The 16,845-nt window shown below is 38.8% G+C and overlaps 1 long non-coding RNA gene across 2 annotated transcripts in view; it reads right to left on the reverse strand.

Annotated features, from left to right (window-relative positions):
* Window positions 1-3,603: 3,603 nt before the first annotated feature.
* Window positions 3,604-16,845, reverse strand: part of LOC129059408 (uncharacterized) — a 31,043-nt gene continuing 17,801 nt past the window's right edge. Inside the window, exon 4 of one of the 2 annotated variants that reach the window (XR_008525276.2) lies at window positions 3,604-6,937. This is a non-coding gene — a long non-coding RNA (uncharacterized LOC129059408). The remainder of the gene's footprint in view (window positions 6,938-16,845) is intronic. The other variant, XR_008525275.2, reaches the window with a different exon arrangement.

The following is a 16,845-nucleotide window of genomic DNA, read 5'->3' on the forward strand; positions in this document are numbered from 1 at the left end:
TTGACAAACCAAACAAAATAAATAAGTGAAATCAGCTTTTTGCTTGTTCTTTGGAATTGATAATGACTTGCCCACTGTTTATATCTAGGACTTTTGCAGGAGTTCTGTGAAAGCTACCACATGAGACAAAGGAATAAAATATATATATATGTGTATATATATATATATATGGTTCCTGTATTTCTTCAGTACATTGAATCTAGCTTCAGCATTTATTGAAAAGAAATACAACTTGTCAGGGTACAGTGTGTAAACCTACAGGCTGTCAATTGACAAGAAAAAAAAAGTACTTTTTCTCTTTTGGCCATTCTTCCTCTTTTTATGAGGGGACAAAAGAAGATGCTGTGTTGGCAAGAATTTTAAGGGCACATGGGTTATATCTGATCACCTTTCCTTGCAGGTACTTCTAACTAAAGTGAGATTTGGAAAATATAGATTCTCTTTGGTGATACACAGATAATGAACTAGCAAACAGAGCTTTTAAATCTAGAGGTGTGTCCAGAAGGTCATGTAGGTTCCCAGGTGTTCGTGGCCTCAAAGGCGGAAACTGCCCTACAGAAATATTCTCAAAGGATGGTGAAGATAAGTTAATAATAACAATGTGTGTTTACCATATATGGAGGGGCCTTTCAAAGCCCCAAGTTCTCTTCCTCTGACACATATGCATTTATGTGTGTGAGTGTGTGTTGTTCCTCTCGTCCATGTGACCAGATGCTCCAGTAGATATTAACAACAGGAAATGCAAGGTGTGAGTGTCCAGAGTGGGTGGTGCTGGCATTGGACAGAGCAAAGCTTTGAGAAGCAGGAAACTCTTCCAGGAAGTAGGAGGCTGGGAAATGCTTGTGTCTTCGCTGTTTTGTTTGTAAAGGGCTGTCTTGAGACATCTAACGGTTGGAGTTTTCTCTTGAAGGAGGAAGTAGGCTTTAGACAAAGCAAGGATTGATTTGTGGTATGCTCTTGCTTCAGAAAGGAATTAGAAATTATTTTCTTCTCAGGCAGGAATGATTTGGCTCACAGTGAAATGTACACCACAGATAAGGTGATGAAGTTGGATCTGCTGTTTTTATTGTATTGGGAGTTTCCTCTCAGCTTTAGATAGGGGTTTCTGTGGGTTATAGAGCTTGAAGAGAATTACCAAGAGACTAGAGATCAGTATACCTATTATATTTACTAATTTATTCATTTATTCATAGAACAAACATGTATTTAATACTTAATATAAAATGGTCAGCGTGTTACTTCAAAATTATATAGAAGTATGAATAATTCTGAATCATTTTCTATTTGAAATTTGCTAAGATTGTGACACTGTGACATATGAAGGAATTAGATTTTAGAAATAAAGAACATTTGTCGCTAATCTTTTTCAGTAACTTTTGTATTCCCATTAATATATTATGTACCTTTATATACAATTATGTGCTACATAATGGCACTTTGGTCAATGATAGTCTGCATCTATGACTGTGGTCCCACAAAATTAAAATGGAGTTTAAAAATTCGAGGGAAGCCATAGCTGTTGTAATGTCGTAGCACAACGCATTACTCACTTGGCTGCAGTGATGTTGGTGTAAACAAAGCTACTGCACTGTCAGTCACACAAATGTAGAACACATACAATTATGTGCAGTACATAATACTAGATAATGATGATAAACAACTACGTTGCTGGTTTACATATTTACTATGTCATATTATTATTGTTATTTTATAACAATATTCCCTGTATACTCCTTCTACTTACAGAAAAATAAAAGTTAACTGTAAAACAGCCTCAGGCTGGTTCTTCAGGAGGTATCTAGAAGAGGGCATTGTTCTCATAGGAGATGACAGCTCCATGTGTGTTATTGCCCCAAGGACCTTCCAGTGGGACAAGATGTAGAGGTGGACTAGTTCAACCCTTGTGGAAGTCAGTGTGGCGATTCCTCAGGGATCTAGAACTAGAAATTCCATTTGACCCAGCCATCCCATTACTGGGTATATACCCAAAGGACTATAAATCATGCTGCTATAAAGACACATGCACACGTATGTTTATTGCGGCATTATTCACAATAGCAAAGACTTGGAACCAACCCAAATGTCCAACAATGATAGACTGGATTAAGAAAATGTGGCACATATACACCATGGAATACTATGCAGCCATCAAAAATGATGAGTTCATGTCCTTTGTAGGGACATGGATGAAATTGGAAATCATCATTCTCAGTAAACTATCACAAGAACAAAAAACCAAACACCACATATTCTCACTCATAGGTGGGAACTGAACAATGCGAACACATGGACACAGGAAGGGGAACATCACACTTCGGGGACTGTTGTGGGGTGTGGGGAGGGGGGAGGGATAGCATTGGGAGATATACCTAATGCTAGATGACGAGTTGGTGGGTGCAGCGCACCAGCATGGCACATGTATACATATGTAACTTACCTGCACGTTGTGCACATGTATCATAGAGCCTAAAGTATAATAATAATAATAATAATAAAAATTTAAAAAAAAAAAAAAAAAAAGATGTAGAGGTGGAAGACAGGGATACCGAAGATCCTGACCCTGTGTAGGCCTAGGCTAATGTGTGTTTGTGTCTTAGTTTTTAACACAAAGTTTAACAAGCAAAAAAAAAAAAAAAAAAAAAGAAATTTAAAATCTAAAAAGCTTATAAAATAAATATACAAAGGAAGAACATAGTTTTGTGTTTGTGTTTTAAGCTAAGTGATATTACAAAAATGTCAAAAAGTTAAATAATTGAAAAGTTTAGAAAGTAAAAAGTTAGTTAGCTAAGATTAATTTATTATTGAAGAAAGAAAAAGTATTTTTTTAATAAATTTAGTGTGGCCTAAGTGTTTATAAGGTCTATAGTAGTATACAGTAATGTTTTAGGCCTTTCCATTCACTCACCACTCACTCACTCACTCAGCCAGAGCAACTTCCAGTCCTGCAAGCTCCATTCATAGTCAATGTTCTGTGTAGGTATACCACTTTTGATCTTTTTTTTAAAGCCATATTTTTACTATACCTTTTCTATGTTTAAATATGTTTAGATATACTAACACTTACCATTGTGCTATAATTGCCTACAGTATTCAGTACATAACATGCTGTACAGGGTTGTAACCCAGGAGTAATAAGCTATACCATACAGCCTACGTGTGTAGTAGGCTGTGCCATCTAGGTTTGTGTAAGTACACTCTACGATGTTTGCATAATAATGAAATCACCTAATGGTGCATTTCTCAGAACATTTCTCTGTTGTCAAGTGACACATGATTGTCTATAATCTCCTTTAATCTTCCTTTAATCCTCATCCAGTAGCGGTAACTACTACTATCCTTATTTTAGAGATGAAGAAAAGAGGCTTATAGAGGTTGTTTCACTTTGTTAGAGCTGCCGTAATAAAATACCATTAACTGGGTGGCTTAAAATACAGACATTTATTTTCTCAAAGTTCTGGAGGCTGGAAGCCCCATGTCAAGACATTGGCACAGTTGGCTTCTTCTGAGGTCTCTCTCTTTGACCTGTGTATCTGTGTCAAAGTTTTCCCTGTGTATCTGTGTCCAAGTTTCCTCTTTCTACTAGGACACCAGTCATAATGGAGTGGATCTATCCTAGTTACCTCGTTTAACCTTAATCACCTCTTTAAAGGCCCTCTCTCCAAATACAGTCATATTCTAAGGTTTTGGGGATTAGGACTTCAACATATGATTTTTTTTTTTTTTTTTTTTGGTTGCGGGTTGTGGCGCAGTTCAGTTCATAACAGGTTAAAATGTTTCAAGATCACATACAGGGTAAGACAAGGGTAAGCCAGGACATGCAATTCCCTCCTTCCCTCTTCATAAGCCTTAGAGTGACCTTAAATAATAGTGCTTGCCCTGTTTCCCTGGCTAGTCTTTATTGTACACCTGTTATGTGCCAGGCACTGCTGCAAATGCTGAGGGTAGAGAGCTCCTTCCCTTATGGAGATTGCTATGTTGTGGACGAGCCAGACAAGTAGTAAGTTAGCAAACACGCATGTGAGGCAACTCCATAACTACAGTAAGTACCATACAGGAAATAAATAGGACAATGTAACAAAACATGACTAGGTGGGGTGAGGAGATGGGAGGCCACTTTGGAGAAGGAGAGTCCCAAAAGTCTTCTCTAGAAAGGTAATCTTGAACTGGAAACCTAGGAGAGGGGAAGGTGCCAGCCCTGTGTCAAGGGTGGGGAAAAGTTTTCCTGCAGAGGGGAGGGAAAAATGCAAAGGCCCTGCATAGGGACAGAGCAGGCCTGGTTGTGTGAGAAGACCTGTGCTATGTAGGTGACTTTCCATGCTGCCCAGCAGAGGCATTATTGACAGCAAACTTAGAAAGCAGAGTTGACCACTGTAGTTTAAGAAGCTGTGAAGCCCTGGGTTCTAATCTCAACTTCAGCCCCTACTAGCTGTGAAACCTGAAAGGGCACTATCTGTGTCTGAGCCTCAGCTTCCTCAAGAGAGAGGAGGGGAATATGGGTAGAGCAACACACAGTATCCACCTGCCTTGGCCTCGAGCTCATCGTGATGCACATATGAGATGATATGCATGACAGTGCTTTTCAGACTGAAAATAAAGTGTCACAGAGAAGACCTGGAGTCATTGTTTCAACATGTCTGTCTGTCTGTCTATCTATCTATCTATCTATCCATCTATGTGTCTGTCTGTCCATCCATCCATCCATCCATCCATCAATCCATCCATCCTTCCATCCATCCAATCTATCTAGCTACCTAGCTACCTATTTTTCCCCCAACTTTTACCTAAATGTAATCAAAACTCAAGTAGAACTCAAAGCATTCTACTTTATGAAGTGATTGAAATCATTTGTCATGGCAAAATTATATGAAGTTAAGTAGGTCATTTCCTTTCACTCATTAAACAACTCAAAGTGAAATTAGTTATTTTTGTTCATAGAGAGGCTCACGGAGTGTGTTGCATATTCCCTTTGAGAACTCAAGCATGAGCGGGTGTGCCCTGACTGGCCAGCAAGTGGGGGTGGGGGGGAGGTGGAGGTGGCTGTTTAGGGCTTCATTTACAGGAAGGTCCACAGAGTCCTAAGAGAGTAGCATTAAAGGATAACTCTAGGTTGACATCCACACCTCCACATTTTATAGCTAAGACCCCCAAGATACAGGGAAACGTTCTCATTCTTGATGATCTGGGCACTCCTTTATCATAATGAGGAATAAACCACTCAGAGGAGAGAAAGCAGCAGGTGCACAATCATTAAATCCTTCCTGTCTCCATGCCTTTGCACACGCCGTTTCCTCTCTTTAGAATGCTCTCTCCCAAGTCATTCACGTGCTGGTTCCTTCTCATCAGTCCTTCCCTAACGCAAATGGAATTCATCAGGGAAGCCTTTCTTCACCACCCCGTTCATCCTTCCTCCTCACCAAAATCACTTTCTATCCTTTCCTCTTTTTCTGTTTGCCTTTACAGCATTTATCATTACAAATGTGTCTCAAATATTTATTTAACTTTTTTTTTACTGTCTTACCCAAACCAGACAACAAATTCTATGGGAGCAGGGAAACTACCAAGTTAATCACTGCATCCCATTGTCTGAATCAAAGATGTTGGTCATTACGTCGCCTGTGAATCAATGAAGGGATGACTACTTTTAGGTAAAGCTGGGTCCTGGGGAAGGGGTTAATTCTGTGAACAGTACATTTTTACTTAAATTCTGTTCTAGCCTTGGGTCCCAGGGAGTTGGTTTCCAGGAGAAAAGAGATACAGATTTGCTGTAGGAAAGCTAATTAATTGTAGACGAAAGCCTACAATTGTAGAAGAAATCTCAACCTCTCCAAGTCTCAGTCTCAGCAAAAAAAGACTGGAAATAATAATAGTAACTTGCAGGATTGTTGGAAAGATTAGTGAAGTAATGTTTTCAAAGCACATGGCACGAAGATCAATAAACAGTGTCAGTTATTGTTAACTGAGTCATTAAAAGGGCAAGGCACTCTGTCTTTTGACCTAATAGAAGTTTTACGTAAGTGTGAAAAGCCAAGAGCCATGCTAAAACCTTAATGCAAAGAGCTAGTGGGTCTTATCCATCTGGAAAATCTGGACCAGGCTTCCATAGAGCTGGCATTGGAGGTCCTTCCTGACTCTATTGGCCTGCCTTAGAACACAATGAATCCTGCACCTGAGGACCACAAGGACTCTTTTCTCAGCAGATGCATCTTCATACTGATGCAAGTTTCTCAATTTTCAGAAAAGTTATTGAAATCCTTTAATATGTAATTACTTAATACTAGTGTCATGGGAAGAGGGCTTTGAAAGAGCCCACAGGCTTATTTCAGCAGCATCAGTCACCTTGCATGCCAAGCCATTGTGACATTTCTTAGCTGTAACTTAAGGGAAGGCAAAGATTCACAATGCTTCTTGAGTTGGCTTATGCTGATTTCAGCAGGCTCACGAGCAGCAGCGTCCACAGGAAGGATGTGTACAGGATATGTGCAGGTGTTCCTCACGCTCTATTCTTATGACATGTTTTGCTGAGTGATGACAAGTCATCATTTTCCCATGAGCGGCCACCTTCTCTTTCCTCAAACTTCTGAATCATAAAAGGCTCAGGGCTATTTTCTCAGCTTGAGCAACGGCCAAGGAAAGACAGAGTGCCACAAGCATCCTTTCTCATTTCCTCTTTTTTTCCTGAACAATCCCAAGGAGAAACCCTGGGAGCCAAGTTTACAAGAGTAAATACAAGGAGGACAAAGATATTCTTTACAACTAAGTGCACACCAGGAGAATGTTTAAAGCAGTTCTTGCATGTCAGTTCTGTAACATCTCAGTCTGTCTTGATTGCCCACTCTCCCTTAGAGGCCATGGGCTCTTCTGGAGGGCTGTGGGTTCCTTCACTTCAGGAGCTTTCGAGACAGCCTCTTCCTTACCCGCTACCATCCTGTAGGAGGTCCTGTGGAGGATGACAAATGATGCTTTTCTTTACCTTAGAGCACTTTAATAAGAACAGAAAAACTAAGCTGATTTTCCAAATTTCCCTCTGAAAGTAAACAGATTGGAGCCAAAAATATCTGGGTCCCCTATCCAACATCCCAAATCTTCATTGTTCTGCTCATGAATTTCTTCCAACCAAAGGCACTCCTGGCCTTCCTTCCTGCATGCAGTCTTGGAAGCAAATGTTACATTGCCACTTCCTTTTCTTAAACATGTCACTCACTATATATCATCCCTCAAATTAAGTCAAATATAATAATTTGGCTAACAGCTTCCTCATAATATAGGCCCTCCCTCTCTTTTATAGTCTACTTTTTCTCCTTACATCCCAACCATAGAACTGGTCACATTTTCTGTTTCTAACCCTTGCACGCACTACTACTAACACCTAAGGCAGTGATTCTCAACCGCGAAGAATCATTTGAGACACCTGTGTCCCTGACAAACTGCTTGGGAATCTCTGGGGTAGACTGAAAGTTTCCCAGGTTTAAAACCCAGCCTGTATCAAGAGTCACCAGCTCAGGTTCTCACCCTTGGCTGCACGTTAAATTCACCTGGAAACATTTAAAATCCCAATGCTCGCTTACGTTCAAAGCCATTACGTTGGAATCTCTAAGCATGGGACTCAAGCATCAGTACTTTTTTTAAAGTTCTCTAGGTGCTTCCAATTTTAAAAAGCACTGGCCTCAAGGGTTCTCTCCCACAGTCTCTGGATACCTTTTATTTATTCTTTAGACCTCACCTAGATGGAACTTTCTGAGAAGGCTTTACTGACCCAGGTGCTCACTTGAGTGCTTATACAATGTCTTTAGGCCATGACAACTTGACATAATTCCCTGTTTATTTATCTGTGTCCCCATCAGCTCTTGAGGGCAGAGACTGTATGGTGCCCTTTAGATCCTTTAGAGCCCAAGGCAGGGAGTATCAGGCAATAAATGAGCATCCTTGAGCAGCGTCTCCTCTGTACCAGGCCCTATGCCTGAAGCGCCAGACGGTTTCTGTCCTCATGAGTTTCCAATGCTCTCCTAAAATCCCCTATTCTTCCATCCTTTCAAAAAAGAACATATAGCAGCAATTTACCAACCAATTTCTTTGCCCCAGAGACGTGGTATAATGCCCAGGAGATAGAGCATAACCCCACCCAGCTCCTAGTTTTACAAGGAAATCATCCAACAGGAGAGAGAGAAACTGCCAGAGAATATTTCTGACCCTAAGAACACTGTTCTCATCTTGTTAGGTCCCAAATAAAAAACTGAAAATGTAAAGACACCAGTAAGGATGGCAAATGCATGAAGGATAATTTTCAGAACAGATTCTGGATACATCTGTTTCTATTTCAATTATTATTACGAACATAAGCAGGCTTCAGCTGGAGGGTTCTAAATGCAACCTGTGAGAAGTTGACTTGGGAAGCAACCAACAACATTGTCTATAAAAAAGGAAAGGTACCACACCAACGAGATATTAAGTAAATGAGTATAATAAGAATTGCATATATGTCCTTACTTTTAATCTTTGCAATAAAATGCTATTTCCTAGGCATTGCAGGATCATGACAGATCTGGATTCTGGTACTGACTTTGCCACTAGCTATATAAACTCAGGCAAATTACTTCCCTTCTCTGAACCTCAGTCTTCTGGTCTGTGAAATGTGGACAGTCCAGTTATCCACCTCAGAGGGTTGTAAGAATTATATGAGATTGTTCAAGTAAAATTCTTAGCATAGTGTCTATCCTACAGTAATTTAATAGTAAATGCTTGCTCTTCTCATTATATTTTCTAGGCAAGGGTGGGAAACCCAGAGAAGAATTGCTTTTGGTGGTAAGTGGGCTAAGACAGGGGTAAGAATTCATTGGAGAAGATGATTTCCCCTTCGTGGTGATGGATATTCAGGCTGCAGTCAACCACAGGTTGCACAAGTTTTATTTCCATTATTCACTGAAATTTGGCTCTAAGTTCTTATCATGACCCCCTTAAATGACTTGCCATGAATACTTAACCACAGTTTTCATTTCTTTCATGCTTTATTCTTTCCCTTTTCTTCCCTTTTACATATGAACATGTATGAAGATCAAAACTCTGGAGCTATCATGCCTCACTTAGACAGTAGATCCAAGTACAGGACTCTCAGGTTTCTTCAGCTTCTTATTGTTATTCATGGATCATTGTCCTGGTACAGCAACTATCACTGGATTTCTCACTGATTCACATTTATGGGACTGTTTTTAAATAATGGGAAGTGGATAACCAATTAGGGAATTATTATGGGATAAATGAAATTCCTCAGAGCAGTGAAATATTAAAGTCTGTTTGCTATGATTTTTAAAAGTAACTTCAGTTTCATAGATAGAAATAATTTTTAGATCCCTGCAAATGGTGCTACTGCAGCTATTTAAGTTGAAGTATTTGCTGGTTGTCATTTTGAAGGAAAAATTGGGTGCAGCATGTACCGGGAGAAGAGGGGGTAATGTATGTTTGGAGGGGGAGGAGGTGTATATTTGTATGGGAGTTGGGCAGTTGCTGACTTTGTATGGATAAGAAAATCCATACAAGAATATACCATACTGAGGAAAATTGTCATCTCATGAATTTCCTTAGGCCCACATCCATGGATGGTAACATTAATTCATGTCCAACAAATCCATAGTTTTCCCAAAAGATCAGGAAACTAGACATCTAAAAGGTCATCTTTTCTCTAATTTTTTTCTTAAGTGTTCCTGATGCTGTGTTGATGAGAAATTTGTATTGCAATTTGTTTTCTCTCCTCTAAACACGATCTCCCTAAATATTCCCTACTAGTCTTATATTCATGCTTATGGGAGATAGATAGATAGATAGATAGATAGATAGATAGATAGATAGATAGGTAGATAGATAGATAGATAGATAGATGATTGATAGAGGCAAGAAGTCTAAGATAGAGTGTTCAATTTCCTCAGACCCTCAGATTTCCATGCTATAGTCAGATAATATAACCCCATCATCATTGTTGCTATCACCCCGAGTATTTTGACTGTGCCTTCATAGTGGCCAGTGAAGCCAGGCATGGTGTGTCACAGCAATGTCATACATGAGTGTGCCATCCACATGAATTTTAATTGCTATAGCCAGATTGTGTCCTCTTTTACTGTATCTCTTAGACTTAATGGTGCCCTTAATATTGACCCAATTCAAATAGTTCAACCTTATGCCTGAACTCTTTGGTCACACGAGATCTCTGCTGGGAAAGTCTATCATGAGCAGCTCTGTTTGGTAGAGAGCTTAGAAAAATGTGTCCCTGACATGGAAAATGTAGGCCCAATGGGTTTCGTGCTATAATTACATGTTTCCGGATTTATAAACCAATTCCATGATAAACCAAACATAGTGCCCAGTTGGCAAATTGATGCCCCACTGACTTCAGGTTGGATACCAATACTGGAATTCCAGATTGAAACCTTGCTGCAATGCAGTCAGCCATATGCATAGTCATTTTTCCCACTGATTTTATTGAGGTCTAAGCTCTCCTACATCTTAAACCTGACTAGATATACACTAGGCAGGAGTTTGTTCATTAATAAGTAGGTGAGGGGTTGGAGGAAGAAGTTTTTTTTGCGGCAGATCTGAGTTTCTGAGAACATGTCTACCCTAGTGTTAGGAACTGAATTGTGTCCCTACAAAATTCATATGTTGAAATTCTTACACATGGTACACCACATAACCTGATTCTATTTGGAGACAAGATCTGTAAAGAGATAATTAGGGTTAAATGAGGTTATATGGATGGGGCCTGATTTAATATGGCTGTATTCTTGTAAGAAGAGCGACACCAGGGATGTGTGCACAGAGAAAAAGGCCACGTGGGGACACAGAGAGAAGGTGCCTGTCTGCAAGCTAAAAAGAGAAGCCTCAGAAAAAACTGAACCGGCCAAGAATTTGATCTTAGACTTCCAGCCTCCAGAACTGTGATAAAATAAATTTATGTCATTTAAGCCACCTAGTTTGTGGGATTCTGTTATGGCAGCCCTAGCAAACTAATACATCTAGAGAAAAAATACGGCAAAGTTAAACCATCTTACTGAAGGTGAAGAAGAAGGTGTCATGTCATTTTTATATTACATTGTTTAGGCTTTTCTTATTTCTAGTCATTGAAATTACTGTAACCATTAAATCTCAAAATATGTTATATTGGTGCTTTTTGTTTTAAGTTTCCTTTAAGGAGGTTTCCATTTGTTTAAGCCGCTTCTTTTGCATGGGTCCATTCAGTGGGCATTTTCTTCTTCACATGTTTCAGGGCATAAGGAAGTGGGTAAGAGAATGAGCTCCATGTCAGACCAACCAAGACTGTCGTGTCCAACACTAACTAGGCTTATGACCACAGAATCTTACTATGTTCTCACAAGTTTTATGACCTTGACCCGTGTGACCTCTATGACTTTTCACAGGCCTTTGTCAGCTCCACATAAATGCCTGTAAAGGGAAATTTAGTACGAAATCTTTAATTTTTTCTCATCCCTCTCCCTGTTCTTCCAGTGACAATACTTTGTCAAGATTCAATTTCCACTTCAGGAGTGCTATCAAAATATTGTTTATAAGCATATATAATTGTACTTGAAAATTAAAGCAGTAGAAAGTTATTTTATGAGGCAGAACATGTGGAGCTAACTGCATATGTTTAATTCTGTATACTCCAGAAGATGGTGGTTTGATAAAATGTCAAATATAAGTTGGGGACTAGGATTTTGCTTAGAGAAAGGAATCATCTGTAATACTCAGTAAAAACCATCTGCCAAGGCATCAGAACTCACACATGGAGGAATAAAATCCTCAAATAAACCATTGCAGAAAGGAACGGCTTCAGGAACCCTTCCACTTCAGGATGCCATCTGGCACACTCTTTCTTTCAGCTTATATGACTTCAAGAGCCTTGGAACTGGTTAGCACTGTCAGAGAAACTTCAAGCATCAACCACAAACATCAAAAGTAAAGGTCTCATGCCTTCTTCTTCTTCATCCTTCAATACTACTTTTTTAATTGTAGTTTGTTGCATAAATGGGTAAAGCAGAGAAGATAGCAGGAATATACAGTCATGTCATTTAAAATATGCTTGTCTTCTCTTTCTTTTTTTATTTTTGCTTTGTTATTTTAAGTGGGCATTTGTCAACTACAAAGACAATAGTAGGAACTTTAATTTGGATTATAACTCAACTCGCATTATAACTCAACAGAGGTGTTGACTTTTCTAAGATTTGGTTTTGTGATCTATAAAAGGGGGATAACAACACTTTGATATTGTAAAGATTCACTGTGGTAGAACACATTTGAGCTCCTAGCCCAGGGCCTGCTCAGTGCTCACAGGTATTAGCTATGACCCTGGTTAGCCTCAGATCTCAAGAGCTACCTGCACAAAGATATTGCACATTGTCTTTCTCTTTGAGGTGTGGCAGTGCTACCTTCGTTGCTCCATCATCAGGTTTCTGAGATTGTTTTTTACATTTATCCACTTATTCTTTTATTTTTTTACATACTTTAAGTTCTGGGGTACATGTACAGAACGTGCAGGTTTGTTACAAAGGTATACATGTGCCATAGTGGTTTGCTGCTCCCATCAACCCACCATCTACATTAGGTATTTGTCCTAATGCTATCCCTCACCTAGCACCCAACCCCCTGACAGGCCCCAGTGTATGTGATTTCCCCTCCCTGTGTCCATGTGTTCTCACTGTTCAACTCCCACTTAGGAGTGAGAATATATGGTGTTTGGTTTTCTGTTCTTGTGATAGTTTGCTGAGAATGATGGTTTCCAGCTTCATCCATGTCCCTGCAAAGGACATGAACTCATCCTTTTTTATGGCTGCATAGTATTCCATGATGTATATGTGCCACATTTTCTTTATCCAGTCTATCACTGATGGGCATTTGAGTTGGTTCCAGGTCTTTACTATTGCGAACAGTGTTGCAATAAACATATGTGTGTATATGTCTTTATAATAGAATGATTTATAATCCTTTGGGTATATACCTAGTAATGGGATGGCTGGGTCAAATGATATTTCTGGTTCTAGATCCTTGAGGAATCACCATGCTGTCTTCCACAATAGTTAAACTAATTTACACTCTCACCAACAGTGTGAAAGAGTTCCTACTTCTCCACACCCTCTCCAGGATCTGTAGTTTCCTGACTTTTTAATGATCACCTTTCTAACTGGAGTGAGATGGTATCTCACTGTGGTTTTGATTTGCATTTCTCTAATGACCAGTGAGATAAGCTTTTTATTCATGTTTGTTGGCTGTGTAAGTGTCTTCTTTTGAGATGTGTATGTTCATATCCTTTGCCTACTTTTTGATGGGATTGTTTGTTTTTTCTGGTAAATTTCTTTAAGTTCCTTGTAGATTCGGGATATTAGCCCTTTGTCAGATGGATAGATTGCAAAAGTTTTCTCCCATTCTGTAGGTTGCCTGTTCACTCTAATGAGAGTTTCTTTTGCTGTGTAGAAACTCTTTAATTAGATCTCGTTTGTCAATTTTGACTTTTGTTGGCACTGCTTTTGGTGTTTTAGTCATGAAGTCTTTGCCCATGCCTATGTCCTGAATGGCATTGCCTAGGTTTTCTTCTAGGGTTTTTATGGTTTTAGGTCTTACGTTTAAGTCTGTAATACATCTTGAGTTAATTTTTGTGTAGGGTGTAAGGAAGGGATCCAGTTTCAGGTTTCTGCATACGGCCAGCCAGTTTGCCCAACACCATTTATTAAAAAGGGAATCCTTTCCCCATTGCTTGTTTTTCTCAGGTTTGTCAAAGGTAAGATAGTTGTAGATGTGTGGTATTATTTCTGAGGTCTCTGTTCTGTTCCATTGGTGTACATATCTGTTTTGGTACCAGTACCATGCCCTTTTGATTACTGTAGCCTTGTAGTACAGTTTGAAGTCAGGTAGCATGATGTCTGCAGCTTTGTTCCTTTTGCTTAGGATTGTCTTGGCTATGCGGGCTCTTTTTTGGTTCCATACGAAGTTTAAAGTAGTTTTTTTCCAATTCTGTGAAGAAAGTCAATGTGAGCTTGATGGGGATAGCATTGAATCTATAAATTACTTTGGGAAGTATGGTCATTTTCATGATATTCATTTTTCCTATCAATGAGCATGGAATGTTTTTCCATTTGTTTATGTCCCCTCTTATTTCTTTCAGTAGCGGTTTTTAGTTCTCCTTGAAGAGGTCCTTCATATCCCTTGTAAGTTGTATTCCTAGGTATTTTATTCTCTTTGTAGTAATTGTGAATGGGAGTTCATTCATGATTTGGCTGTTTGTCTGTTATTGGTGTATAGGAATGCTTGTGATTTTTGTACATTGATTTTGTATCCTGAGAATTTGCTAAAGTTGCTTATCAGCTTAAGGAGATTTTGGGTTGAGACGATGGGGTTTTCTAAATATACAATCATGTCATCTGCAAACAGAAACAATTTTACTTCCTCTCTTCCAATTTGAATACCCTTTATTTCTTTCTATTGCCTGACTGCCCCGGTCAGAACTTCCAATACTATGTGGAATAGGAGTGGTAAGAGAGGACATCCCTGTCTTGTGCCAGTTTTCAAAGGGAATGCTTCCAGTTTTTGCCCATTCAGTATGATATTGGCTGTGGGTTTGTCATAAATAGCTCTTATTATTTTGAGATACGTTCCACTGATACCTAGTTTATTGAGAGTTTTTAGCATGAAGGTATGTTGAATTTTGTCAAAGGCCTTTTCTTCATCTATTGAGATAATCATGTGGTTTTTGTCATTGGTTCTGTTTTTGTGATGGATTACGTTTATTGATTTACATATGTTGAACCAGCCTTGCATCCCAGGGATGAAGCTGACTTCTTCGTGGTAGATAAGCTTTTTGATGTGCTGCTGGATTCAGTTTGCTAGTATTTTATAGAGGATTTTCACATCGATATTCATCAGGGATACTGGCCTGAAATTTTCCTTTCTTTTTTTTTTTTTTTTTGGTTATGTCTCTGCTAGGTTTTGGTGTCAGGTTGATGCTGGCCTCATAAAATGAGTTAGGAAGGATTCCCTGTTTTTCTATTGTTTGGAGTAATTTCAGAAGGAATGGTATCAGCTCCCCTTTGTACCTCTGGTAGAATTCAGTTGTGAATCTGTCTGATCCTGGACTTTTTTTGGTTGGTAGGCTATTAATTACTGCCTCAATTTCAGAACTTGTTATTGGTCTATTCAGGGATTTGACTTGTTCCTGGGAGCATGCAGGTGTCCAGGAACTTATCAATTTCTTCTAGATTTTCTAGTTTATTTGCATAGAGGTGTTTATAGTATTCTCTGATGGTAGTTTGTATTTCTGAGGGATCGGTGGTGATATTCTCTTTTTTATCATTTTTTATTGTGTCTATTTGATTCTTCTCTTTCTTCTTTATTAGTCTTGCTAGTGGTCTATCTATTTTGTTGATCTTTTCAAAAAACCAGCTCCTGGATATATTGATTTTTTTGAAGGGTTTTTTGTGTCTCTATCTCCTTCAGTTCTGCTCTGATCTTAGTTATTTCTTGTCTTTCGCTAGCTTTTGAATTTGTTTGCTCTTGCTTCTCTAGTTCTTTTAATTGTGATGTTAGGGTGTCGATTTTATATCTTTCTTGCTTTCTCTTGTGGGCATTTAGTGCTATAAATTTCCCTCTACATATTACTTTAAATGTGTCCCAGAGATTCTGGTATGTTGTGTCTTTGTTCTCATTGGTTTCAAAGAACATCTTTATTTCTGCCTTCATTTACTTATATACCCAGTAGTCATTCAGGAGCAGTTTGTTCAGTTTCCATGTAGTTGTGCCGTTTGTAGTGAATTTCTTAATGCTGAGTTCTAATTTAATTGCACTGTGGTCTGAGAGACTGTTTGTTACTATTTCCATCCTTTTGCATTTGCTGAGGAGTGTTTTACTTCCAATTATGTGGTCAATTTTAGAAAAGGTGTGATGTGGTGCTGAAAAGAATGTATATTCTGTTGATTTGGGGTGGAGAGTTCTGTAGATGTCTATTAGGGCTGCTGGGTCCAGAGCTGAGTTTAAGTCTTGAATATCGTTCTTAATTTTCTGTCTTGTTGATCTGTCTAATATTAACAGTGGGGTGTTAAAGTCTCCCACTATTATTGTGTGGGAGTCTGAGTCTCTTTGTAGGTCTCTAAGAACTTGCTTTCTAAATCTGGATGCTCCTATATTAGATGCACAAATATTTAGGATAGTTAACTCTTCTTGTTTCATTGATCCCTTTACTATTATGTAATGCCCTTCTTTATCTCTTTTGATCTTTATTGGTTTAAAGTCTGTTTTACCAGAGACTAGAAAAAAAACCCTGCTATTTTTTTGCTTTCCATTTGCTTGGTAAATATTTCCTCCATCCCTTTATTTTGAGCCTATGTGTGTCTTTGCACATGAGATGGGTCTCCTGAATACAGAACATCAATGGTTCTTGACTCCTTATTCAATTTGCCAGTCTGTGTCTTTTAATTGGGGCATTTAGCCCATTTACATTTAAGATTAATATTGTTATGTGTGAATTTGATCCTGTCATTATGATGATAGCTGGTTATTTTGCTCGTTAGTTGATGCAGTTTTTTCATAACATTGGTGGTCTTTTCAATTTGGCATGTTTTTGCAGTGGCTGGTACCAGTTGTTCCTTTCTATGTTTAGTGCTTCCTTCAGGAGCCCTTGTAAGGCAGGCCTGGTGGTGACAAAATCTTTCAGCTTTTGCCTGTCTGCAAAGGATTTTATTTCTCCTTCACTTGTGAAGCTTAGTTTGGCTGGTTATGAAATTCTGGGTTGAAAATTCTTTTCTTTAAGAATGTTGAATATTGGCCCCCACTCTCTTCTGGCTTGTAGGTTTTCTGCAGAGAGATCAGCTGTTAGTC

The sequence above is a fragment of the Pongo abelii genome, chromosome 4, assembly GCF_028885655.2.
Source record: "Pongo abelii isolate AG06213 chromosome 4, NHGRI_mPonAbe1-v2.0_pri, whole genome shotgun sequence".
Taxonomy (NCBI): Eukaryota; Metazoa; Chordata; class Mammalia; order Primates; family Hominidae; genus Pongo; species Pongo abelii.